This window comes from Eublepharis macularius, chromosome 2 (assembly GCF_028583425.1).
Source record: "Eublepharis macularius isolate TG4126 chromosome 2, MPM_Emac_v1.0, whole genome shotgun sequence".
NCBI classification, from domain to species: Eukaryota; Metazoa; Chordata; class Lepidosauria; order Squamata; family Eublepharidae; genus Eublepharis; species Eublepharis macularius.
This window is the reverse complement of record NC_072791.1, coordinates 83,299,960-83,325,488: the sequence shown is the minus strand read 5'-3', so window position 1 is coordinate 83,325,488 and position 25,529 is coordinate 83,299,960. Positions and strand designations below refer to the sequence as shown.

The following is a 25,529-nucleotide window of genomic DNA, read 5'->3' as shown; positions in this document are numbered from 1 at the left end:
TCATTCTTTACCTTACTCCTTACTTACTTCATTACCTTACTCTCCTCCCATTTCCTCTTCTTTTACTCCTCTTGCCAAAGAAAGAAAAGAAGAAGACGAGATGGTCTCTAGAGCATCATCGGACTCTGAGGAAAGCTTCATGGAGAAGAATTTGGGCTGTTCTCACGGAGAGCCATCCTTCCGGTGGCGGGAACAGGCCCAGCCAGCACCAGCATGCCTCTGAGGCTGTATGGGTTCCCTGGCAAGGAGAATATGGGCTGTTCCCATGGAGTGCCGTCCTACCGATGGCGGGAACAGGCCCAGCCGGCACCAGCATGCCTCTGAGGCTGTATGTGTTCCCCGGCAAGGAAATGGCCTTGGAAGAGACGCAGGCCTCTCAACAGCCCCATCTTCCACAGAGGGAGCTTGTTAAAACAGCCTGCCTCAGCCAGCCAGCTGAGAACAGCGCCTCCTGGTGCAGCTCAATTTTGGCGGGAAACAACATAACGCGCTTGCCAATCTCCTGGCAGGAGAAACATGGTTGAAACATAATCCGGACACCCAGAGCTCCAGCCGACAAGCCCAGGAGGGCCACGTAAGTGTTCCCCCGAGCGTGTTATACCTCCAGAATTCCTGTCAGCAATTAGACTGACTATGAGGGAGGAAATCCTGTTACTTTACCAGTCAGAAGCACCTTGGCCCTATAAAGATTCCAGGAATCTCCTCAGCCCTGGCTCCATGTGAATGTGCCCATGCCAATCTCCTGGCTGGAGATTTTACAGCAGGCCTTTCCCCTTTGGATTTAGCCCTGCTTTTACTACAGGATCTAGCCCTGCCTTTCCCTGTCAGATGGGTAATGTATAAAGGGCGCAATTTTCCCGGTGTCTTTGAACCTTTTAGCTCTTAAGACTAACCAGGAGAGAGGAAATAGTGGTGTGGTGTCTACCTCCTCCTCCCTCGATGAGTAAGGCTGTAGCTCTGTGGAAGAGCTTCTGCTTTGTATGCAAAAGATCCAGGTTTGTTCCCCATTAACTCCAGTTTAAGAGATTAGGTAGATGAGGAGAAAAACCTCTTTCTGAGACCCTGGTGACCTGCTGCCAGTCTGAGGAGATAACACTGACCGATGGTCTGAGTCAGAATAAGGCAGTTTGTAACGTTTATCAGTCAGGGATCCCCACGGAGCAGGGGGATCGCCCTCAGATAGAGTTTGTAATGACAGGGAGAAGGATGAATTCCTTCAGATGCGGAAAAGGAAGAAATATCCCTACCAGAACAGTCAGTCCAGCTGTCAGAATCTGAGGTCTACCAGTATTTACACCTAAGACATTCTCAGCCTTAGAGCTGTAAAAATTAGCCTTGGGGGAGTAGGACCCTTAGACTGGGAATACTAAATCCAGCCCAGGGATACGAGTCACTTCCTCGTGAAGGTTCCTCAGAAAAGGTCCTCCCATTTCCAGAATATTTGTGGAGAAGGTTCAAGGCTGAGTGTTCTACACCATAAACCAATTAATAATCCCCAAACTTGGTCCCAAAAAACAAAAAAAAACCCTGTACTTACTACCTTTTTTTGCTATGAGTTGTTGCAGGTACCTACGATGGAACCTCCAGTGGCTACTCTTCAGTCATCTGGGCTCTGGTCAGAAGATGGGTAAGGATCAGTCAGAGACCACTTAGACAAGAAGAGAGAGGCCATGCTAACAAGAGCTTACGAGGCCGTGACCATGGCTATTAAGGCTACAGCTATTGTCTCTATTGCCTCAAGAGTGTCAGGAGTATGGATCTGGAAACTGATCCAACTCCTCCTGTACAACAATAGCTGCCCCCATTGAAGGGGCAAACAGAAATGTAAGGGTCAATACCTTCAAGGCAGACATCATCCTGGATACATTTACCTTTTTCTTCTAGGATTATGGTCTTGACAGCAGTGACAAGCTGGCACACTTGAGTAAGAGCATGGCCAGCAGATTCACACTCTAAAAATATCATCCTGGCTTACCTCTTTCAGAGAGACAAGGTATTTGGGGGTGCCATAGGAAAGATCTAGATTGAGACCTAGGACAGAAGAATGTGTTGCCAAAAACACTCAAACAATCTGAGAGGAGATCCATTGGACCTCAGCCTTTTATTCATAACACACACTACTAAGGTCCAGACAAGATTCCAAATGGCCATCCTGAGGTTAATCTAGGCAACTCTTTAATAAGGGGGGTCTTTTTAGGACCACACTTGTAGTATAGCGGTTAAATAACTGAACAGTGATGCAGTCCGCTGCAGGTTTACTTCTCACTGCTGCCATGAACTTGCCATATGGTCTTGGATAAACCAGTCCTCTCAGTCCCAGCTCTCCAGCTGTATTGTGGGGATAATGCTTACCTTTTCCCAAGATCAAACAGACAGTTCTCCACACGGGGAAAGAGATCAACCTTAATACCCAGATCTCTAAGACAGAACTTGCTAGCTGTCCCGTGAGAGGCCAACTACTCTTTACCATCAAGCTTAGGTTGACAAGCAGGCAGGCCTTACACATAGTCTCACAAGGCTATTCCATACAATTTGAAAGTTGCCCTCCAGAAAGGGGTCTACTCAATCTTCTTCTCAGTCCCTAAAAAGAATAGGGACTGGAGGGTGTTATTAGACCTCAAGTTTTTTGAACAAGTTTATCAAATTATATCACTTCTGAATGGAGACTCTGTGCTCAGTCGCAGTGACTAATCAATCAGAAGAACACATGACATCTACAGATCTCACAGAGACATACCTCCATGTACCAATTCTGACAGCCCATCAAAATTATCTAAGATTTTATGTTTTAAAAAAATAAAAAATAAAATAAAAATTGGCAGTTCTGAGCCATCCTGTTTTGGCCTGTCCGTCACACCAAGAGTATTTACAAAATTCATGATCAACCTCATCATATGTTTCAGAGACAGGGGGTATTCATGTTCACTTGTACCCAGATGATCTCCTGATCGGTTCAAGAGAAAATCTCACCACAACACTCAATTCACCATTCAGTTCCTACAAGCTTGAACACCTGGGTTAGATCACAGTCACCAAAATGGTTTTTTCTATCCCTCACCAAAGAAAAGGTCAGGAAGACCAAACTGCTGACTGAGACTGTCATCAGAGTGCAAAATCACTTCTCACAACACTACTGAAACTGATGGGTTTGCTAGTTGCTACCTACAATGCAATACCTTTGGGGTTGTCTATAGGCAAGACCACTTCAGACCTTTCTTAGATCTCATTAACAACAGATCATGGAGAAGACAGATCTTCCCATTCAGATAACACTTCAGATCAAAACCCATCTGAGCTAAGGTCACCAACCCAATACAAAGCAAAAGATTCATGATCCCTCGAGAACAACAAATATTTACAGGTGTAAGAATCAGGTTAGGCATGTCTTCCTATCAATGACGTAGAAAGGGGAGCAATTTGTCTGGCCCTGTTCCAGTTCAGAGCTCTGTATGGACAAGGTTGCAGACAAAATATATATAAACAAGCAGGGGGGATTGAAGACCTTGAAGTGACACAGGTGGCAGCAAGGATACTTACCTGGGAGGATGGTCACCTAGCTTCAATCAGAACTGTACACATCAAAGGCATATCCAATGCCCGGGCAGACTGGCTGAGGGGAGAACGGGAATAGTCCCTTAAGAAACATCTCATAACATTGCACTTCACAACACCTCATGAACCTGTGTGCGCCCCAACACAGCCATCAACTACCGGGGTACATGACAAGATTTGTTCTACTCACAAGCAGATGCCCTGACATTGCAGTGGCCATTAGGCCTCCTCTATGTATTACTACCCTTACTAGTAACAGACCATGCCTTTCCACCCTCCAACAGATGGTGATATTTCCACCTTTCACCCTACTGACCTCTTCGGTCAAGTTACAGCAGGGACCAATTTGGCTCCCTCATTTAGACTTACTCTGCTTAACCGTGTGGAAATAGAAAGGAACGCCTTCCTAAGATGGGGATATTTCTGAGAGGTGACCAACACTCTCCTAGCATTCAGAAAACAGTTTATGCTCAGAATTTACAACTCTTATTGGGAAGTCCTCACTCAGTAGACATTTTACACAGCCCTGACCAAGCATCCATTTGAACCAGTCAAGGATGTTCCCCTGAGAAGGCTGAGAATGAAGACTATCTTCCTTATTATGTTCGTGTCTGCCAGAAGATTTAGTCAGACCTGAACTCTGTATCTTTCCCATTAGTAAGGTGATGCCTCGTGCTGTCTTCCAAAACCGTATTCCAAACTTCATAGTTTGCAAGAGATAAGGCTACCATATTTATACCTGTACCCTAAATAGACGAGGGAGAGGCTCTAACACAACCTAGATGTCAGAAGGAGGATTAAGGCCTCTGCTCCGAATAGTGCAAATTAGAAAGTCAGTCTTACTGTTCTTAAATATATCTCATCTCAGTTTAGGGAAGAAAATGTCTTCAGCAGCAGTAGGTGCCAATAGCAAAACATACACTATCGAAACTCCTAAAAACTCTTTTCGCAGAGGTTCCTTGTGGAATACCAGCTCACTCTTTGAGCAGTGCTACTACCAGTGCAGCGTTACACGGGAACACTTTTGTAGAAGAAGGCTGCAAGTTTGTCAGTCTTGACCTTATTAAGATGCTACAAATCGAATCTATATGATTCAGCGGACACCGACTATAGTGGAAAAGTACTGCAGTGCATGATCATGGACGAAGACCACATTCCACCCAGAAACTGGAAACTGCTTTGGGAGCACCCAAGATGTCCTCCGCCTCAGAGGGAGAACGGACCTTTGGACACTTACCGTGAAGGGTCCTTCTCCTCTGAGGAAAGGAGGACATCTTGCCCTCCCCGGGTCTCCGTCCTTCTCTACCCTGCTGCCTCATTCTTATACCTCCTCCGGGTTATGCTTTATTTACAGTACATGTTAATGCAACAGGTGTTTTTTCTCTCAGTATTAACAGTTGCTGAATGATAAATTCAATGTTACTGCTTTGTGGAGTCACCTGAACTGAAGAGAGGGTGGTCCCACAGGCTAGACAGGAAGAGGAAGAAAGTTAGTTCCTGCCTCCCTGATTGGATGGTGGGAATCACCCAAGATGTCCTCCTTTCCTCAGAGGAGAAGGACCCTTCACGGTAAGTGTCCAAAGGTCCGTTCTCAATGGTAGCTCCTACCTGGTGTGGAATAGCCTGATGAGATCAGGAAGTATTATTCTGCAAAATATGTACAATGGAAGTCTTCAGGAGGGCTTTTAAAAAAAAATAATAGGGTGGTAGTAAAATGGAAGTGTTCAATGAAATGGAAGTGTTAAAAAAGAAGGCTTTTAAATAAAAAGGACTAGAATTGTAATCTTAATGGCTAGAAAACATTAGGTGGAATATCATGCTATTTCAGTGACCTCTAATTTTATAAGACAGTTTTATTACTGTTTATGGTTTTTATTGCATTGTTTTCTATTTCTGCAATCTGCCTTGTTTTCCAACAAGGAAGTCCATGTATAAATGAAGTAAATAGTATATGTGGATGCAGAGGAGTTAGCCGTGTTAGTCTGTGGTAGCAAAATCAAAAAGAGCCCAGTAGCACCTTTAAGACTAACCAATTTTATTGTAGCATAAGCTTTCGAGAATCAAGTTCTCTTCGTTAGATACATGGTACAGAAACTGGTCAAATATAGAAGAGGAGGAGGGAGAAGGGGAGGAGAGAGAAGATGCAGTTAGGGGGGGGAGAGAGGGGGATGTAACCAAAACATTCCTTTGCTAGTAAATGTAAACATCTCCTCTTGGTATGGAGATTAATTGGCTTGTGTGAGGCTTCAAAGGAGTTTGCTGTGTTGGTTTGTAGCAGCAGAACTGCTACAGATTTATCCAAATTATATTCTATAAAAAATCTGGTTTCTTTCTGTAACAAATCTAAATTGCCCTCCTGTTGCAGTAAATCTTCGTTAATTCTCCATCTAATTTTTTTAATACCTTTTCCAAATCTCCACATAACTGGATTGTGATCTGAGCTTACTTTGGGCATAATTTCAACCTCTTTCGTCCATATTGCCAATTCCTTAGAGGCCCAGATCATATCAATTCTCGATAGTGACGAGTGCCTTGCCGAATAATAGGTAAATTGCTTGGCTTTGGAGTTATTTCTTCTCCACACATCCTCCAAATTTTCTTGTTTTTGTATTTCAAAAAAAGATTTTGGCAATAATCCCCGTTTCTTTTGAGTCCCCTTTGTTTTCTTGTCTTCCTGTAAATTTACCACTCCGTTAAAATTCCCTGCCAGGATTATTTGTGAATAAGTCACTCCATCTAATTGCTTCTGTAATTCTTTAAAAAAATTGTCTTTAGCTCCATTTGGTGCATAAATCCCTACTATTTGTGTCTTTTGGGAGTTCCAAATAATTTCCACCGCAAGATATCTGGCTTCAGGGTCTCTAAATATCATTTTAAGTTGCAGCTCCTTCTTGATATATAACACAACTCCCCTTTTTTTCTGTTTTGCTGCGGCGACAAATTCTTTTCCTAATTTGTAATTTTTTAAGTACTTTTGATCTTGTTTTTTAACATGGGTCTCTTGTAAACTAATTATATTACAACGTTGCTTGGATAGCCAATGAAAAATAGCTTTACACTTGGAAGGTGAGTTAAGTCCGTTTACATTCCATGATATTACTTTACACTCCATAATCAAATTCTGGGTCTTTTAGGTAAGTCTTTGTCATTGTCCAACAAGAACGTCTCCATCTCATGCCGCGATCTGATAGTTCTCCTAGTTGCTTGAAATTCAAAACTCAGATCCTCTGGAATCTCCCATCTGTATCTTATATTCAACTCTTTCAAAATCTGAGTCAGATCTCTATATTTTTTCCTTTCTATCAGGATTTTTTTAGGTAACTCCTTCATTATTCTCACCTTTTTTCCTTCCATTACCAGTGGGTTTTGAAATTGCTTGCTCACAATATCTTCTTTCATTTTTTTGGTAGTAAACTGCACAATCATATCTCTAGGCAGATTTTTTTGAGCTGCACATCTTGAATTAATTCTGTACGCCACGTCCACATGTCCTACGATCTCTTCCATGGTTTTATTCAAGAATTCTGCTAGTATTTCTGATATCTGTTCTTGGGCTACCTTCCCCTCCTCCTCCGGAACGCCACGAAATCTAAGTTGTCTCTCCATATATTTACATTCCATCACCACCACTCTTTCATTCAAGCCTGTAGTTTCTGCTTTAAATGTGGTGGTTAGCTTCTCCATCTTTTCTTCCACCTCATTAACTTTTTGCTGCGTCGTCTGTAGTTCCTTCTTGACCTCGTCGATACTCTTTGTTAACTCCGCCACTTCAGATTTAATTGTCTCCTTGAGATCCTTCATCATCTCTTGTATTACATCTTTTAGTTCTTCGTTGCCTTCAGCCTCTTTCTTATCCAAATTATCAAATGCCAACTGCCAGTCCTTTTTCGACATCGTGGGGCTCGATTTGCTCCACTCCCACGAGTCTGCTCTCTTTCGCAATTCCGTGGCTTAAATATTTAAGTTCCCAAATTAAATTTCTTGTTTTGCTAATATTTTGTCCAAAAGTTAGCGCTTTAACTGTCCAAAATGGCGGCCGTCTTTTCTCTATGGTTTTAAATCGAAGCTTTGCCCTTACCCTTCTCCAAGATGGCCCACTTCCGGTTGCAATGAGGGCTTGCCCTTGCCCTCTTTCAAAATGGCACACTTCCGCTTCCACCTTTACCTTCACAGCCGCTCTAGCCTTGCATCTCGATGTTTATGACGCACTTCCTGTTCCTTCCCTGTTGTCGCACCGCTACTTTCTCTCACCATGTTTCTTCGTTCCCACAGTTCGCTATCTCTTTAAACCACAGGTATGTAAATAATAATCCTTTCTTCGCCTCTAATTTGTTTCTAAAAGCTTCTTTTCATACAGTCCTTTTACCGGGGTGAACTTAATTAGTCCTTTTAAACTTTCTACTTTAAATTTCTGCTTGAATTTAAATCCTCTAGTCCAATTTCAAACTCGTAGAAGAGATAACGATCTTTACCTTGCCGGGGCTTTTCTGGGTTGTAATCACTGTTTCAGATATTCAGATTAGTCCAAATTAGTTGCTGAAGCTTGGGTACGGCGATCCTGTGCCAACTCAATGACTCCAAAGCTGCTGCAGAGATTTCTGCCACCCTTCTTAGAGCGGGACCTCAAGGCTGGGAGGGAATCCTTTGCGCAGAACCCCCCCCCCCTCAGCCAAGATCTACACGCCCTCGGGGTCTCAAGCGTTCTTGCCTGCTCTCCGCCTGAGACCAGGGGTGGGCGATCTAACACCCCACCAGCCCTGACAAACAGCAACTTGGACAGCTCAGCTCCCCGAACTGCGTCAGACCACCATGATTCCCAAGCCGGAAGTCTCGGACTACATGCATTTTGGATAGCACATGTTCATAAATGAGACAAATGCAGGTTTTCAATATACTTTCCTCTATATCAAGAGATTCTAAAAATGTAGAGAAGTGTATTTAAAATTGCATTTCTGTATCTCAGAAGTGTACCCTAATAATAGGAGAGTGTGCATAAAGTCTGTCTTTTAAAGCCTTTCAGGTGGAGTTTGTGAGAACTGGCTACTCTTTCTGCTTCATGCACACAAATTGTTTAAGTGGGTTTTTGGTTCAGTGCACCAACGAGTGAGCAAAGAGCCCTCAGTTGTACATCTGGAAGTACAATTTAATCCTTGGCAAGTATCCTCTGCTCCCTTGCAGACACTGAAGATTACGGCTTTCATTAAAAAGGAAGGGGATTATATTTGTCTGTACTAAAGTTGCAGCAATCCTATCTGCAATTTTCCAGCTATCTTCAAACAACCTGTGTGCTGGGTAGGAAGGCAGTGGTACACAAGATCGTCTTTGTAAGAATTTTTCCTTGGCTCTTACAGATTATTGTATTAAATCCTTCTAGAAAGGCTTCCCTATCTCTAAAGTTATCAATAAACTTTTGCCTGGATGGCAAACTCTAATCACAGTAATATTTAGTCTTGCCAGTGTCTTCAAATTCATTTTTCAAGATGTGTGTTGCATTGTAGCATCGAGCTATGTAAATAGTAATTCTAAAAATTGTACACTGAAAAGAACAGTTTGTTTAACTTAGGAGAACTGTAAAAAAAAAATCAATAGTAGCGTGGTTTGGAGTAGTTTACTGTCCCAGGCCCAATTCCAATGTATCTTTGGGTAGTGAAGTATCAGCCCTTCAAATCTGTGTGTTTAGAAGCAGAAGTTGGCATGCTTTAAACATTTCATTAATCATTAATGTGTTTTGTATTTGTGGAGTTATTTTTTACCCAAGCACTGATCTTTCTGTGCTGAGTTTTTCCAGTGAATCCCACATTTTGAAGGTTGTTAATTCATAGATTCACTATAAGCCAGAAGCAACTTGACCGCATATACCTTGCGTGCACACACAAAACTCTAACAGTTTTCTTTTGCAAAAATAAAGTGAATACTTGTTACCCCAGTGGTAAAATCTGTAGATCTTTCGAGAGTAATCTTATGTAATAGGTATCCTTATGTTTACAGAAAGAGAAAACTGTTAAACTGTTAAAGACTCTGAAAGTGAGCCTTGAACAGACAATTTGTACGGCAGTCTGAGAAGCAAGATATAATTGGAGTCAGAACAGCTAATTGTGTGAGGTTGTGACATTCAGAATAAATCCAAGGGAAAAACAGCAAGGAAATGCCAAGACGTACATGGGTAGACACAGCCTTCAGAAAGCAAGATTTCGCTGGTTTCACAAAATCAAAATAGTGCTGGATGCATGCAGATGAGATGGCAGTGTGCTCCTCTATAAAGCAAAACATCAAATGGCCTTGGCTTTTTTACTCTCCCAAATCACTTCTTCCTTACCATGAAGAGGAGAGAGATCATAAACTGAGACATAGCCTGCATGTGTAATGCTGGGATGTGAAAGAAACTAGCCAAACTGAACTCTGGATATGAAACAGACATTTCTGATTTTAGATTTAGATACAACACTTGCTTGGGGGATTAACGTTTGTATACTGGCATGACTGTTTGTATACTGGCAGTTGCGTTTTACTGAACACTTTGTGTATTCCACAGTTGTGAACAGTGATTGATACTGATAGTGTTAATATCCAAGACAAAGCATTAAAATGCCAACATGATGCTCAAATATGTAAATATTATTAGACTTGGCTGTTAATAAGAGATGTGCACTCTTACCTCCTTGCTTGCCACTTTCATTGCCCCCTCTGTTATGTTTTTTCCTCCTTCTACCTTGCCATCTTCTATACTCTTTGCTGAGTTCAAATAAACATTAAGAAGATTTTGCAGAATTCAATGGAAGGACCTAGCTTTTGGGTAAAATATTAAAGTCTGTTTACTGGAGCAAACATTGGCAACCGCTAAGCTAAACAGACCCCCATGGACATTGAGGCTGACCTGTGGTCATTTTGAGCATAACAGAGCAACAGTTTGATCTGCATCAGGGACCGTGGAAGTTGGATGGAATCCAAGGGGAGCAAAGAGCATACAGGCTTTGGATCTGATCTCTGGTTGTGGTTCTAGGCATGCTGAGAAATACACTTGATTAGTTGTCACTCCGATATTTTTTTTCCCTCTCACCAGGTCTTCTAGGTCATCTACTGGAAAGCTGAACAGAAGGGCCCAGCTACATATTGTGCAGGAGTTCCACAACTGGATCTCCTGATTTGTGTGTTCTCTTTTTAAAGGAAATGTACTGGGAGGGTGCTTATTTGACTAAAGCATGATGCTGGGTGAGGAATATCTATCCTTAACCTGAAGTCATTTATTGTTGTTAGTCACCCTTGTATTCTGAGGCAAATACATACATGTTTATACATGGATCCAAGATTATGTTGGGCTCAGAGTGCAAAGTTTACTTGATGTAAAACAATAAAGCATGGCATTACTAACTTTAAAACTCTTTCCTTTAAACTCTGCATTCCTCCATACAATCATAACTGCCCTTTGCCAGCTACTGAGACCAGAAGGGTGTTTAAATACTAGGGTTTTTTCCCCCAAATGGATACCCAGGAGATGCAATTTGGATACACAGGATTCAAAAAGTTAACCAGAATCACTTAAATGGAAGCTTCTGAAAGTCTGAATACTAGAAGTAAGCTATCTTGTTAAAATTTGAATGGAAACAATTGAAGCAGCAGCATTTTATACAAGTTTCTTACAAACACAGTTCCATCTGAAAAAATTCTACACAAAATCTCTGTACGTCAACGTTGCCTTTTTCTCTTTGGTGTGCCAAAGCACCTTGTGTTGCATACTTTTACCCCACTATAGCCCATTCACTTCCATAGTTTGCCACCTGCCAGTACTGGAGTTCAGAAAGTGACAGCAATGAGAAGCAAGCCCTTTGGTGAGTGCAGTGGCTCTTTATATTATATATTCTCTTTCTCTTAGAGGCAGCCCCAACAACCCTAATGGAGGAATCTACTTCAAGCTACAGCAAGTTAAAAAAAAATTAGCAGCAGCACGTATGATATAAAAGCTGTGAAGCTTGGAAACCAACATCCAGCACCAGTAATATAGCATAGGCTTTGTGTGTAGAGGGTCCTAGATGCAATTCCTGGCATCTTCAATTAAAAGGATCAGATGATGTGAAAGATCTCAGCCTGAGACTGTTTTCCAGTCAAAATAGACGATCCTGACTTTGATAGACCCAGTATAAGGCAAATTCATGTGTCAAGTTCAGGATACTAACAACAGAGGCGCTATTTATTCTTTTAAGAAGAGCAGCAACATGAAAGCTCTACAGTCTCCTGGAATTCTCTTCTTCCTTGGCTCACATATATGGAGCTGAGTCCATATAGTTCAAGAACATGTTCCCTTGACACAGTGGCAAGCTTAACCAAGTCTTTAAACTTGCTGACTTCTGTCTGAGATCTTGTGGACTCAGTTCTTTTCAGACAGGATTTGTAACTATCTTGTTCTCCATTTTGGGAACTTGGAACATAGGACAGCTTAGCAACTAGAAAGGGCCACCCAGCCTGCCTTTATTTCTGGTTAACACATTTCCAAACAATCAGCTGCCGAAACAGAATGCCCAATGTGAAAGTCTGAAAATCTTTAAACCTTCCCTTCTTTCTTCTGAAACAAATGCAGTCTTCTCTGCCTCTTCTTCAGCTGCCAAATTCCAATGGAACTTATCCCATATGTATCCTCTCCCCCCACCCCGTTTGCCCTGCCAGAGCTCCTTCTACACAGACTCTTACAGTCAAAGTGATGAATTGGCTTTCTCATGGCTGTTTGATCACAGTGCAAAGAATGGGAGGCAGTGTGGAATGATCCTGATCGTAAGTGGCACGGCTCAGTATGAGGTTTGGCAGGTCTGTAAATGACTAATACTATCATGTTGCTTCAGTAAACTACTGGGATCAACCACCTACCTGTAATGTGCACAGTTCTGCATCTAATCCCAGGTACAGTGAACATGGCATTCTCTCTTGTGAAACTGGCTTTGCTGGTAGGATGGTACAAGTCCTACTGTATACCAAGACACTGTATATGTACTTGAGCTGCTGGTAGATTAACTTGCTCATCCACAAAGCCTGGTCATCGCTATGTTGATTTAGATGCCAGAGATTGGATTGAGCATGTGCTATGCCACAGTGCTACAGCATAAGTGTAGTATCAACCATTTACAACAGTACCTTTGCGGCAACAAATTTACACCCTGCACTATCAGTCATGGCTGGTGCCACACACACTATATTGTATAACTTTTTTTCTGGATGCAGGGCCAGTACTACCCAGCAGATAAATCAAACAGAATGTGATGGGTTTCCTTGAATCATACTGGAAACCAAGTATTTCTTTCTCTATTCTCAGTCTTACTTTCTGCATCCAAATAATGCTCAAACCTCAGATCCATCTCTCACTGGTGGTAGCCTAGTCAGTAGGTATGGACAGTGGTCCTAAGGAACTACACATCTTGCTTTTGTGTTTGAGCCATAGTGCGGCAGAAAGCTTTTTATGGACTGTCGATTTAAGCGGTTGGCGTATGTTCAAATGCTCTTGCCTCAAGCACTTTTTTTATGAGGAAAACACCCATACATAATTTGTACAAACCTGGCTTTGGTCTTTGGGTTTCAATAGAAGATTGCTCATTTCAGCAAGCGGTCAGTAAACTTGGAAAACGGGAGCAATAGAGGATAGCTGGACATGGGAGGGGGAGACCAAATTACTTAGTGAGATCCAAAATCTGTAGCTACAGGTATTTAATTCTTTTTCAAAAAGTCTTTTCTTTAGTAAGTCCAGTGCAGATCGCATTTCCTTCTCACATACATAATTATATAGATTAGGTGAACTCCAGTTTTGGAACAGCCTAGTTCCCGCATGTGTAAATGCTTAAGCAGTCTGCTTTTGACTTTGTCATTCACTGGACTTAACACATCTGTCTCCTTCAGTAGTAATGCTTGTCTAGAGGTTTGGCTTGCCAGTATCGTAGCTTGGCTATTTCAGTAGTAGGACACCAGAGTTTTATATAGATACTTAACCACATCTGGTAACTAACAAGGATGGCATTTAATAGTGGTTCTAAACTTTACAATGGGATTTATGTATGTCTTAGACACTCTGGAGCCTTCACAGCACTGAGATGACTGATGGCATTCTGTTGAAGGTGTCCAATGTAGCTTTTTAAAAATAATGGACTATTAAGGAAGCAAGTTAGCAGGAAATTCTTCCTTCATTCTCCTATCAGGATTCTGTATGAACAGAATTAAATGTTCCAGATACTGTAACACACCCACCTATGCTGGTTGTTGCCAGCTGTGGTGATGGATGTTTAATATATGTAAATGAGGAAGAAAATTTTCATTTCTGCAGGATCTTATGGTCTGCATGACTCTTCTCATTTTCTGATTAGCTTGTGTGCGCAGTGGGCAAAGCAACTATAGTCAACTTCGTTGTCTCTTGTGTTCAGCTTAGACTAGGGGAATAGATATTTTAACAATAGGTATTGTCAAGGATTACTGTAATCATTTACTTATTTTTGATACCACTCTATAATGATTTGTTGTTAGTTTTAACCTTAAACCTTTTAAAACCTTTTGCTAAACCTTATTTATAGTCCACCTTTTTCACTGAGACTCAAGGTACATTACACAGTTTGAATTAGTACACTCAGTTTCAAGGACATTTCAATAAGCAATGTAATAGGACCTATACATGCAAATGTGCAAGGATTTAATCCAGCAGAAATCTAATACAGCATGGGGGACATGCTGAAACAGCATAAGCCATTCTAAGAATGATATAACAACATAAAACAATCTAGAACTACCCAGTGGGATCATACTTGAAGCAACACATAGATTTTACTACTGAGTGCTATGATCCCAATCCCTCTACTGATACATCCCTCTGAGACCACTTCCTTGCAGTGCAGCCCTATCTGAGTAAAAAGCCCTCTTGAATAATTCTGTTTTGCGTAGTTTGTGGAAGGCCAAGAGAGCAGGAGCTTTCCTAACTTCCTTAGGTAGGTCATTCCATAAAGTGGGGGCCACCACAGAGAATGCACATGTATGGGCAGCTGTTCATTTTGCCCATGTGCAAGGTGGCTCCTGCAAAAGGCCCTGTTCAGATGAGTGAAGCTACCTTGTAGGAACATAGGAAGATAGGCAGTTCCATAGATATGCTGGACCAAGGTATTTTCACAAACTCCATACTTTTCCACACAGCTCTTTACTAACAGTATAAACTCTTTTCACATCCACGCTAATAGATTCACTCAGGCCTTCCCACACAGCTTGTCTGACCTAGATAGAATGATCTCGCTCTCAGATATACACAGACTGTCTGCACACACAGTTTTCCTGGTGGTGGAGAGGGCCCTCAAGTCATAGTAGACTTCTGGCGACCCCGGTGGGATTTTCATGGCAAGAGCCTAACAGAGGTGGTTTGCCATTGCCTGCCTCTGCAACCTTGGTCTTTGTCGGAGGGCTCCCATCCAATTACGAACCAAGGCCAACCCTGCTTCACTTCTGACATGTGACGAGATCTGACTTAGACAGAATTAGACTCTCAGGCTTCCACACAGCTTGCCTGATTTAGCCAGAATCCTTTCTCTGAGAAACACAAAGACTTTTAGGAACACAGTTTCATTGAACTTTGCAGAATAAATACTTTTTCTCAGAAATACACAGACAGTTCAGGCTCCACTGAGGTTACCTGACTGAATCAGAATAACCTTTTTCTAAGACAGGAGTTCCCAATGTGGTGCCCATGGACACAGTTGTGCCTGCCAATACCTTTCAGGTTCCCTCCAATTGTTCTTAGAAAATGGGTGGAGCTTTTGCAAAGCATTTCTTCAGATTGACTATTTGAGTATTGATTGGCTGTGCGGATTTTTAAAAACATTGCTTTGGTAGAAACTGCTTCCACAGCACAAGGATCTTCACTGTGTGACTGAAGGTAAACTGTAGCCGCAATTTTGTGGTTGGCTCTGCCTCCTGCAGCAGACATTTTGTGGTAGCCATTTTTTGCTGCGCCCACCACGCTGTGTCAAAATTCCAAATGTGCCCACAGGCTCAAAAAGGTTGGGGTCCCCAGCTCTAAAATATACAAAGGGTAACTGAAAAATCATTCCCTCTATGACTATAAACTACAGTTCACTTTGCCCCCCTAGGGTACAGCTGCTGTCATTCATTCATTCATTCATTCATTCATTCATTCATTCATTCATTCATTCATTCATTAAACTTTCCAATCATATCACACTCCATTCACCCATCCAGCCCCCCTCCTTCTTTCTTCAGAGGTCTACTTTTAAACTTGCAGTGATAATGATCAAACCCCCCAAATTAGCAAGCAGAAATAAAATATTCAACCTTAATTATATGCAAAACATTACAATGACCATCTTTTGTATTAGTTGGTGGATACTGATTTCCTGGACTGTGATTTGGAGCCAACGTGATTTTCACCCTCAGCTAAATATAATAGAGCTTTCATTGCCTCAGTGTAAACTTCAGAAGTATGAAGCACATGTATAAGCTGAAGTGGGCAAATGGACTTCTGCTTAGGACCTAGATTGACAGTGATCTTGTGCATTGCTGTTTCATGCTCTCAGACAGGCCTGTTTTTCTTCCCTCTGAAACTTTAAAACATTGGACAAACTTAACCACACCTTGATTTAAGAATGATGGGGATACTAAGGGCCAGGCAGAACTATTATTTGGATTGGCCTTGACTTTGCCTATCCCTCTGTTAGATTTTCCTAGGATACAATGCTTATTTCAGAAACGGTTCCAGAGGGGAGTTTGAGAGTGTTTAAACTTGCTCTGTGCATCAAGTAACTAGAGATGTTTTTGAACATATGTGGGGCAAGGGCCATAACAACTTCTAGGGGTGTATCCAGATTCCAGTCCTAGGTGGAAACTAAAAATTCTTGGCCTGCATTTCTTTTACAGTGTTTGTACATTTAACTTTTTCTTCCCAAGGTGCAGAATCCACTAAGTAAGAAGGAATGTCTGTCTCTCCACATCTGATACTTCTCCTCCACTGGTGACTGATTTGAAGTGTTCTGTGTTTAATGGCAGGTGCCAAGATTATCAACAGTGGTCTCCTTAGCAATCAGAGGCTGGGTGTTGCACAATTAAAGACTCTGAATTCTTTGTCTATGATACTGTGGCTAGAATGTATGTATGTGTATATAAAGAGACCTAGGTTTGGGCCTTGGGGTCTGGGATGCTCAGGAAAATGGTAGACATATAAATATTTATTTAAAATACACTTTAAATCTTCATTCAGCCTTGACATTCACTGAGTGACATTGGATAGGCTACAATATTTCAGCCTGTCCTTCCTCATTTGAATGGTTGGAGCTGAAGTGCTACTGTGAGCTCATTGAAGGAAAAGTGCAGTCTAAAAAAATAGGATGGGATTATTATTTTTTTCCCCTGAAAACCCATGTCTGCAGTTTGGGGATGTTGTGGGATGGCCAGGTGGCAGTTGTGAAAGGATTGTCTGTTCTGATGCTAGCTGTAGCAGAGTGGAGGTAGCCATAGCTATTTACGACATCTAGAGTACTATAACACAGTCTATCTAGGGCTGCATTTCAATAGTGTTTGAAAACACCATTTGGCATTCTCACTCTAGAGTAATTTATTGTTTTCCATGTTCAGTTTAGAACTGACTTTGGCCTTTAAAACCCTAAGTAGTCTGGGCCCAGGGTAGCTTAATGATTGCCTTTCTGGGTGTTCTGGTTCTTATGTATTGTCTTAGGTCTGTTTTATTTGTTCTAGTCTGTCCTGACCTGTCATGCCTTCTATTTTAATATTTACTTATTTATTTAAAACAGTTCTATGCTGCCTTACCACCTAATTCAGGGCACCCAAGGCAGTAAACATGAAAACATTTCAGTGCTGTCATTCACTTTTAGTCATGTTTGTAAGCCACTCTGTCATAAAAGCTGTTGTACAATTTAAATTATTAAACCATTTCCGAACCTTACCCTTCTATCCTGTATGACTTACAAAGTCCTTATCCAATTTTACTGGTGAAGGATGGTTCACCCTTCCTTCAAGGAACCATTTTCTATAGCAAAGGCAACTTTCAGTAGTCTCCTTGTTAAAAAGTGTGATTCTGGCCATTTGAGCAATTCCTGCCTAGGAAAATCTAACACTATGTGCTCCAGTTCTAAAGTTTCATCCTTACTTTGTTTTCTTATTTATCATATGGACTTCATTGACTTTTGATTAGTCATAATGGATTGTCTTTAAAGAAGAGAGAATTCTTCCTATTGTTCTACAGAAGAACTCCCAACAAACATATTTGCGGTCTGAAACACCTGGTAGAATCTGACATGGTCTCATTTTCTAATGTGTCAGCGTGTTACACAGTGAAATGTATAGTACTATTTCCTTGTGTTTGGCAGTGTACTATTAGCTAAACTTTCCCCCATGAATATTTGTGCATGTAGCATTATTCTGCTGCTGCCTTGAAACCTTTTGCCAACATGCCCTTTCTCTGACATGGCCCTTAACTGTGTTGCCTAACATTAAGTAGATTTGTCTCTATCATCTCTGTTAGAACAGCTGCTATAATTGTTTCAGCCAGCCAGCCCTCCTGTCCAGCATCTTACGCTCCAGTGATGATGTCACAGAAATGACATCATCACTCTGGGGCCAGAAGTGTGCTCGCATGAAGGAAATAAATCACTGATAAGTGCCAGGATCGCTGTTGGGTTGGGCAGCGGGGGTGGGGGTGGGGAGAGCCATCTAGCAACCCTACCTCACTGTGTTCTTGTGTGAAAATAATGGAGAAGAGGAGGATGTAAGCCGTTTGGGTTCCCTGTTGGGGAGAAAGGAAAAGGTATTAATGAAGTAAAATAAAATATTTCATGCATCTGATGAAGTGAGTTCTGACTTTCAAAAGCTTATGTTTGAATAAATTTTGATAGAAAAGTTTCAGGTGGGTAACTGTGTTGATCTGCAGTAAATGTCTAGTAGCACCTTAAAGACCAACCAGGTTTTCAGGGTATAAGCTTTCAAGACACAAGCTCCCTTCTTCAGATACAAGGGCTAAGGGAGCTTGACTCTTGAAAGCTTATACCTGGAAATCATCTTTAAGGTGCTACTGAACTTAAATCTTGCTCCTCTAAAATACCACAGGATTTCTTCCTTAGACACTGGTTGTGTATTGAGATGATAAAAACAATTGGGGTACAGCCATGAGGCAAGCAACAAAACAAAAAATTTCTTTGCAATCAGAAACAAAGGGAGATCTAGTAACAAAAGGGGTGAGTGTCTTGTATCAATCTTTACTTTTTTCCTTCAGGTATTACTTTGCCAGGGGCAATCCTGTTTAGTAACTAGAAACCAAGTATTGTATTTCCCTCTTCTCTGCCATAAGGTACTAGATTGGATGAGTAGGAAATTGATGAGAACACATCAGGGTATGATCCCCCCCCCCCATAAATAACTTGTCTTCCTTTCTTTGAATAGATAGCTAGAAAAAGCTCCATTCCTGGAAACTGTCCAGATCATGCTTGCAGTTGACTTGGCAGCTAGGTCTCACAGTCATCTGTGTTGATAGATAATGAAATTACTCTGGCAGGACACATTTAATTACAAAACCAGTGTGCTTGGATTATTTGTTAATCCTGTAACCTAGAGTGATTAAAGCTGACCGTACACACCCAGTTTTGTAGTGTGCACCTGATTAACCTGATGGGTAGCCAGAGTCTGCAGGGATTGCTGCCCTTAGGGAACATGCTGTTAGCAAACAAAAGAGTCATTAATTCTGCCACTGCTCATTAGTTCACAGCACGTTTATGAGCGTGTCGTGTGCTTCTAAAACAGAGCAGCATACCTGGCCCTCTGTTTGGCATCCTCTTTTCCATACCTTAAAAATAAGCTTGGATTGAAAGTCAAACTGATCTAGTCAAGGAAATTAATATGCAGCAATAGTGGATGTTGCTTATTGAGCCAACTCATCTCCTTTCTGTTTACCTCTAGTAAGTTCTTGCTCTCTTCAGTTGAAATACTGTGGAGTGAGCAAAGAGAGGCGGCTAGCCACAGTCAGTGGGTGAGTTCCATATGGCCTTGTTGATTAAGTGTCTCTAAGCACATCCATGGCTAGGACTTGTTTTCCTTTTTTGTTTAAATTCTGTAAATCTTGCAGTATCAGAATAAAATCTCCATTTCTCTCCCATAGTGGTAAACTTGCCAGCCAGGGAGTTCCTGAAGGGGCTAGAGTTGAGTTTGGCTTCTATCATCCTTGGCTTCCAAATTTCTGGGTGGAAACAAACAGCACCTTCTGTATTACCAGAAAAACTGCCTGCAGTGGCTTGGAAAGAACTAGAGATGCTTAACATGAAAGAACTGGTTGTATCTGGAAGCTGTCTGTTCATTTGGAAGTAGATTCTAGTGAGGCGGTATACTCCCAGATCACTGTTCAGAGGCCTGAGAAAGTTGTTTGCTGTGTTGCGTTCTTTACAAGACAAGCAGCAGCAGCTTCTGCAGTCTTCCTCCTCTTCAGTCTGTCCAGTCTTTGGCTATTTGTGTCGCCAGTTGACCACTTTGTTATCAAAATGATGAGCAGCTGCTGCTTTGCAAAATAACTACAACCACTAGGACCAGAGAAAAGGGAGAAGTTTCTTCTTTCATTTACTAGGCAGAGTGGGAGGTGGAAGGGAAGACAAACAATCTTCGATCATATGCATAGTCAGTCCATTCTGCGATCATATGCATAGTCAGTCCATTCAGTTCAATGGAACTTCATGCATAGGCTCAGATGCTAAGCCTCTGTTGGAGTGTGCATGGGCTAAGAGGTGCAAGCAGTGAGGAAGATAAGAGAACAACAGGGTTATAGCAGCCAAACACTTTTGATCAATAGCATAGGCTTGAGTGGCCCATAACAGCCAAGTAAACAAATGTGAATTACAGTTCCCTAAGCAGGGGTCTGATCCAATCTAAGTTGAAGAGTCTTGAGCCCCATGAAAAGGCACGGGAAAGAAGTCAAAAGTCAGGTCATGAAGGGGATCCAGGGCTTCCAGATATTATTTTTGGGTTTAAAAAATAACCAATTACCAATAACAGAGCTTAGGAGTGTTCATATCCATTCTTCAGCAACAGCAATACAGACTCAAGGTAAGAAACCCTAATCAATGATGTTCGAGCCATTGAGAGTATGTATTAGGATGGTGATGGCTGATACATTGAAGTTGCAGCTACTTTAAGGCTGATTTGAAACCTGAATAGTAGGAATATAAGATGGTGGCTTGACCTGGGTATTGGGTTCATTTCACGTGTTGAGCACTACACCGTCTGCTTGTATGACATTAGTTTTAGAATGCTGTGTATTAGAGGTTGAGAGAGAAGTCAAGATGGCGACCTGAGCAATCAGCTTGAAGCTATGATCCTGCCTACATCGTGTTTATAAGATCTTTATTTTATCCTGAGCAGTGAGTCCTGATGGAGTGACTGGGAGAGAATTATTACCTTCTCCACTTCGTGAAAAACCAGTGGTTTCTTGACTCAGCGTCTGCAAGTCAGACCAGCCTCCCATTCTTTGGCAGTTACTTATCTTCACAAACTAAGGACTCAACACAAGGGAGAAACCTTGCATTAACTTGGAAAACGATTATAAAGTGAATAGTGCCAATCTCCAGGCACTTGGTATCTTGGATTCTGATTGAAACCTTAGGAGTCTAAATTGCTTGATAGCTGCTGTGCTGAGACAGAACTACAGAGGGAAGCCATTGTGAATCCCTTGTGTGATAGGCAGCCTCTGCAGGTTCAGCAATGCTGTTACATGCCTTGGGTGCTATTGGTGGTATTCCCCCCACCTCCCCGCCCTTTTCTCTGCCATTTTTATTCCAGTTCTCCTAGGAATATTAGAGCTAGCAGCAAACATACGTGATGATCAGAAGCTGAGAGGGGGAAAGGAGAAAAGAATTTTATTACCCCCGTTGGGACTAGAGTTGCTTGGTTTGTCTGACCCTCTCCACCCTTTGCTTCTGTTCTCCCTGGACTGAGGAATTAGATATCTGGTGCAGGTTAGAGACATTTCAGACCTCTCTATAGATCTGCCTGTGCCAGAGATGCATCAGGAGCTGGCAACCTTCAGGAGAGTCTTCTGCGTATGAGTTCTCACCAGTGAAGAGTACTGAGTCATGAGCTTGTGGTCTGTTGCTTGGAGCACCTCATTGTGGACTTTTGAAGAGAGCTGAAAGGCCCTGGAAGGTTGCCAAAATTTGCTGCAAGGATTTGGAGAGTGGCCAAAACCTGTCATCTTCATCAAGAGTTAACATCTTGAATGACAGTAAATTGATTTATCTTTGAGTGTCCAGTTTATTCTAGGTTATCCTGGGCTCTGCTTTTTTCTGGGAGGGTGAGGGATGGGGACACACAAGCGGCCTAGCAAATAGACTGAGTCTATACCCACTCAGACCTCTAAACAAAGTAGAATTGTTGACTTTTTAGTTCTGCATGACCCTCCTGAGTTTAATGTTTAATTAACATGTTCTCTATTCTGGATGTAGCCTCTCAGATGGAGACATCCTTGGCTGATATTGCTTCTGATATCATTGTATCATGGCTCAATAAGGAGCCAGCCCCAGGTGGGCTAGTCTCAGGTGTTGAGAGGGTGGAGAAGAAGGGGCTGGTGTGGTCTAAAATGTATTTCATGGGATGTGGCAGGCTGGTTAAAAATCCAGGAGCCCATGTTTCTACAGTTTATAGGACATTATAATATAATTTCATCCAAGAGATTTGGTAACATTAGACTAGATATTAAATGGATTCCTCACTTGCATGAATTCCTCACTTACACACTCAATGCTACTCTCCATCAGTAGCTACTAGCCATAGTGATTAAAGGAAAACTCTGTAGTAGAAGACAGAAAACGTCTTAATACAAGTGCTAGGAGACAATATCAAGGGAAGACTTGGCCTCTTGTTGGCCTTCCCAAGGCATCTGGTTTTCCACTGTGTGAAACAGTATGCTATACTAGATGGACTACTGGTGTGATCCAGCAGGTCTCTTATGTTTACACAGAAAAAATCCAACATTTTATTGAATTTTTCAGAGATGTCTTGAAGAAGAATGTTGTGGAGGCTTTTGAAAATCTAGCAGCTCCCTTCCAATGAGAAAAGAAGTTTCTGGCATGCTCAAAACCTTTTATCTTACAACTTCTCACATTTTCTCTTTACTGTTCTCTGCTAAGACATCTTTTTGGGGAAGGGGGAGTTGTGAAATCCTTTGCCTGCCTCTTTTATTCCTTTGAAGGGGACGCTAGATGGGCTTACATTTCAGGGCTGAACTGTCATGTGCCTTCTCCAAATTTTAATAAGGGGTCCTCTGGCTTTCTCAGAAGCCACTAGGGGTTGTATCCATTTCACTTAGAAGATATGTTAAGGGAGACCCTAACATAGGAATGTTTAATTGGTTCTGGTCCTGCTGGCTTGCAAAATAGCTAGTATGTTCTTTGATTGTATTGTTTCTTTCTCCCTTTGTGTGTGTATGTGTGTGTTTGCCTTGAATGATAAGGAGGCTCTGGGATCGTGGACGGCAGTCACCTGTGATTATCTGAAGTTCTCTTTAAAACAAAAAGGAGATAATAGTAGTTGTAAAATTGCCAGCCTCTGGCTGCATTTCACAGAGAATGGAGCCATTTTTTAAAATCTCGTTAGGAAAAACTGATTCTGTGTTCCCCTGCATTCACTTGAATGAATGGAAAGACCTTTTCTGAAATGTTGTGTTTTAGGAAATATCTGTATTAGCAGAAGAGGCTGAGTACCCACTCCAAAACTTAATACTACTGATTATAGCTTCAAATTTAACTGATCAGTAGATGAATCAAAACTTTAATCACAGATTAAAATTTGTCCTTTAATAATATATGGTACATGTAACATGATATACCTTTTATCATAGCAGTAATGTACTATTGTAACAAATAGTGGTACTCAAATATTTGGAAATGATCAACTTGTTCAGATGAACATGCATACAATTCAGGGACAGAATAGAATGCATGTTGTTTGGTTGTGATTTCACATGCCTTGAGATGTGCACTGCATTGATCCAACATGACCTGCTTTCTGTCCCTTTCCTGCTACACAAGTGTTTCCCTTAAGGTTTACAAGAACAGCTCCTAACAGGTTTAGTTGAATATTTCAAGCAGATGCCATGTGGCCTGAAAAGAACAAACAATTTAAATTTCCCTTACTGAAAGAGCAGAGCCAAAATATACTAGTAGGCATTCTTGTTCTAAATGTTGGTTGGAATGTTTTTCATGTCACTTAAAAGGTTTCCAGACTAAACGTGAGACATTTATCCCTGTTATGGAACCAAGTATCAATTCCACCTTCCTCAGAAAATTAAAGTGGTGTCCAAGAAACTGATATATTTTTAAAACTGTTGGTGACTGGTGAGAGTGCTATTAAGTTAGAATGATGCTCCAATTCCATACTGACCTCAGTATTAACCTACATATCTAATAGGATTAAAAACGGGTTTTAGACAGGAACAGAAAAGCTCATTTTATTGCATTGCTCTTACTGAATGCAGATCTGCTGGAGACAATTTTAAAGGATAGCTGATCTTACTATGTTGTGTTTGTTTCCTTTTTCATTGCCACAGAAGGCCATTAAGGATGTTGTCAAATGATGGTCACTCAAGTTAGTTAATGAGAATTGGCAATTTCCTTCCTCTGCTAGAGGAGCCAAGACTTCATTGCAGAAAGGGAGAGTCCACCACCAAAGACTGAGACGTGATACATGATGCTGCCTTTTAAAATTGTCATTTCCTATTCTTTGTCCTTGAAGCAGCTACTTCAGCACAGGGTACTTTATTATATTACAGAACACTAATTAATTAATTAATTAATTAATTAATTTTATGTCATTTATAGTCCGCCTTTCTCACTGAGACTCAAGGCGGATTACACAGTATGGGATTAGTACAGTCAGTATCAAGTACATTTCAATACAGTATCAAGGACATTTCATAAACAATACCATAGGGTAAATAGATACAAATTTAAAAGACATAGTATTAGCAAGAATCCAATACAGAGTAGAAAAAATACTGAAGCAGAACATAATCAATTCTAGGACTAACATTAGACAACATGGAGCACTGGTGGTACGTAGGAGTACATATTTAAAGCAGCAGATAATATGTAAGGCAATATAGTGACAAAGTCTGTGGTCCCTAACTCATTAGCGAAGCATCTTCCCTACAATACATGTGAGTAAAAAGCCTTTTTGAATAGTTCAGTTTTGCATCATTGACGAAAAGCCAGAGTGGGGGCTCTTCTGACTTTCTCAGGCAGGTCATTCCACAGGATAGGGGTTGCCACAGAGAAAGCCCGTGTACGGGCTGCTGCTGTCTTCACCTGTGTGCAGCTTGGCACCTTTTTTAAAAAAAGCTGTCTCATTCTGCAAGCTCATGCTTCATTTGAGATGCATAAGATTATTTTGGTGGCACAATGATGCAGGCTTGGTCAAGGGTCCCCAACATTTTGGGTCTACAGCGTGGTTGGCACAGCCACAAAATGGTTGCTGTAAGAGGTGGAACCAACCACCAAATGCCAGGGAGTGAGGCTATGCAAAACTCTAATAGTAACTCTTCAACATTTCATGCCGGATCTCTGCTGAACAGAACTCCTTTTAAAATGAACATATTGTTAAAAAATATTTTCTTGCTCACACACAGCTTAACTTCAGTCACACAGTGAAGACCCTTGTGCTGTAGTGGCAGCTGTTGCTGAAGCAACTTTTTTTGAATCTGCACAGTGAATCAGAAGCTCTGGTAGGCAGTAGCGCTACCTACCTTCTAAAAACACTTGATGGGCATTATGGCACCCACAGGCATGTAAAGGGGACCCCTGGGCTAAACCATAGCAATGCTCTGCCCTCTTCAGACATACGTCCAAATGCAACTTTCCTTACCCTTTTCAGATCTCCAAAAGTTTCATATATCAGTAGACACAGTATACCTCACTTTAGTTTTTACTGCCAAGTAGTGTTAAATGCACCTTTAAAAAAGATAAAAA

The 25,529-nt window shown here is 41.4% G+C and overlaps 1 protein-coding gene across 1 annotated transcript in view; it reads left to right on the top strand.

The window, feature by feature from the left end:
- CD82 (CD82 molecule) overlaps positions 1–25,529 on the top strand; it is an 89,846-nt gene that overhangs the window by 18,903 nt on the left and 45,414 nt on the right. The window lies entirely within an intron of this gene.